Source organism: Gordionus sp. m RMFG-2023, chromosome 3 (assembly GCF_954871325.1).
Source record: "Gordionus sp. m RMFG-2023 chromosome 3, tfGorSpeb1-WG-v2, whole genome shotgun sequence".
Taxonomy (NCBI): domain Eukaryota; kingdom Metazoa; phylum Nematomorpha; class Gordioida; order Chordodea; family Parachordodidae; genus Gordionus; species Gordionus sp. m RMFG-2023.
The window spans coordinates 54,573,607-54,577,061 of NC_088777.1; positions in this window are offsets into that span (position 1 = coordinate 54,573,607).

Consider the following 3,455-nt stretch of genomic DNA (forward strand, 5'->3'; position numbering starts at 1 on the left):
TATCAGTATAGACTCTCTAACACATAGATATTGATTATTAATATTGTAACATGATAAAGCATCTGCAATTATATTATTAGCGCCATTCTTATACATTATATCATAATCATATGCAGATAATTTGTAGGTCCAACTTAATAATCTTTGATTTGTTAATGAGCTTTAATCTCTGTTTTTGCCATATATCGTTATTATATTGTGGTCCATTGGTAGTATAAACTTATGTCCATACAAATAGTTATGAAATTTTTCTACGCCGTTTATTATTGCTTTAGCTTCTTGTGTATTTTAGAATATTAATAATTATTTCTTGCCTGTCTTCAATAAATCAATATCTATGTGTTAGAGAGTCTATACTGATAAACACAAAATTTCTATGAAGATGCCTAATGTCGCACCTCAAAAGAGGATCATTGGATTTATTTTTATTTAAATATTTTTTATGCACCTATCAAAAAAATAAAATAACGTTACATGGGGTGTTAATATAATAAGAATTCAATACTTAAAATAATATTTTATGTTACTTGAATTAACAGAATCCAACATTTCAGGTATAGGCGGTTTGGGTATAATAAAGATAAGTTAATTGTAATGTTGTTGAATACCAGGATTGCGATGTTATTTATGCTGTGTGGGAATTTAGTAATAATTTCACAGTATTTAAGGCTGAAAATACAATTCTAGTCTAATGAACGAGTTTAGTTAAAATTTAAATATTATAATAAATTTAAATAATATTTATTCAACAGATTCTAAAAATATTATTGTATCAACAAAAGATAAAATGGTACAGACGGATAAATCTGTTATACATAGATCCACCTATCCAGGTTTTAAATATGGAATTATAAAATATAAGCTTTTTTTACTCCAAACATTTATTAATATGATTTAAATTTAGAATAAAAAATCATATTGTATTTTCTATCAGGGTAGGGGATGAAAATAGTTTTTTAATATTAAACTGATTTATTCTGAAGCAATAAAAAATTATTAAATCATCATCAGATAAAATACATTAGTACCAATTATACTAGGAAAATACAAAATATTAAGAGTTAATATAATACAGTTAAAAAATATTATAATGATTAACATTTAGAATAAATTATATCTATATAATTGTAATTTTTAAGAAAATCATCACAATTATTTGTGATTAAAAATATATAAATTTTGTTTTAAAAATAATATATATCTCTGGTAAAATGAAACAATTATTTTAATAAAATGATAAACTCAATCATTTAATTATTTCTTATCTGTCATCATTAAATCTATTTCTTAAAACTCTCTAACATGATAATCATATAAATTTTAGAAGATTCAATATAGAAATCATTAAAAATTGGTAGGTCTAAACGTCGAATTTTTGAAAATATTCAAGGGTTAAAATACCATATAATAAATTATAAATTCAATTATTTCTTATCTGTCTTCAATAAATCAATATCCATGTGTTAGAGATAGTCTATCCTGATAAACAAATCTAGAGGAACCCAAATGTCGCACCTCAAAAGGATGATCCTCATACTATCAGGATCATTAGATTTAATTTTATTTAAATATTTTTTATGTACCTACCAAAATAAATAAAATAGCGTTACTTTAGGTGATAATATAATTAGAATTCAAGGCTTAAAATAATATTCTTTGTTAGTTAAATTATCAGATTAGTCAATATTTTTAAATTTATGAGAACAAATCTAACATGTTGGGTATGGGCTGTTTGGTAGTGTTGTTGAATGCCAGAGTTAATTACGGTGTTATTTAATTGTATAGATGGTGATTAATATATGAGTTAGTAATAATTTAAAAATCGAGTGTTACTATAAAACAGCATATAAGGGTTAAAATTCCTTACTTATTAAAATCTTGCAATTCTAATCTAATAACTTTCAATTAAATAATTTTATACAAGTATAGTAAAAATTTTAAAAATATTATAATTTAAATAGAGATTTTTTCAACAGAATTACCAATGGTGGCGTCAAAACAAACGTGTATTACGCCTAATCGTTTTCCAGGTTTAAACTAATTTATAGTTAATTAAAGTAATTAATATTTTAATAGAGATTATGTGACCTTGAGTAAAAGTTAACTTTAATAAAATAAAATAATATGATTGTTGTAATACATTTCCATATTGAAAACATTCTTATATAGTTAAATAACTTTCCAAAATTATTAAAAAAACAATTTGATATAATTTTTTAATAATGTTTTTAAACTTTAATGAATTACGTCAAAGTTATGAATTAAATATAGTTTTTTTAATATTGGAAGTGGGAAAATAAGAATTTTAAAAATTATTCTATAAAAAAAAATTCTGATTTTTGCAATATATTTTTTTAAATTTAAATATTTTAATTACTCTTAGTAATTTAAAGATTGGAAATCAGGGTATAATTTAAAAGAATTTAGTAAAAAAATTTAAAAATTATAATAAATTTAAATTGTATTTATTCAACAGATCCTATTAGACATAAGATGATCAAACCCAATTCATCTTATCCAGGTTTGAAATGTGTATAAAATATAAACTTTTGTAAATTCTATAAAATATTTATTAATATGATTTACATTTAGAATAAAAAATTATATTTATATAATCAGGCGTGTAGCCATATATTTTCTAACAGGGAGGGGGGAGGATAGTTTGATTTTTTTTATATTAAACTTATTTTTCAATATCAGGAATAAAGAGTTGTAATATATAAAAGAAAAGGGGTGAAACCAAGAGTTATATCTTTGTGAATTTGTAATATATAAGGACAAAGAGATGCAAAACTGATTAACCAAGTGAAATATCAGGACTAAAGAGTTGTAATATATAAAAAGAGGGGGTGAAACAAGAGTTCTATCTTTGTGATTTTGTAATATTTAAGGACAGAGAGCTGCAAGTCTGACTAAAAGGTAGTAATATATTAAAAAAAGGGGGGAGGTAAAACAAGAGTTGTCTCTTGGGAAATTTTTAATGTCCAAGGACAAAGAGTTGGATAATCGTATTCGATATAGACATATATATCTTAATGCGTAGGGTTTTCTTATTAAGGGATGTGTAATTAAGGGATTTGACCAAAATATATCGCGTTGGTCGACAACAGTATTTATATATTATTACGGGATGCTTTCTTATTACGGGTTGTCTAATTACAGGAGTTGAATTAAATATATCATTTGGATTAAATATAAAGGGAGTTGATTAAGATATATCGCTGTGGTCAATAACAGTATTTATATCTTATTACGGGATGTTTTCTTATCCATTATATTTTTAAAAATTTAATTTTGTTATAGGACATTATATTAGGACTCAGAATTAAAAATTTGGAAATTATTAAGTCATAGCTATAAAATAATATTATCAGAAGTTTATAGTTAAACTGGAAATCAAGCAATGATTTCTACAATTTATATCACATAGGGGTAAATTTGCCATGGGTAAAACT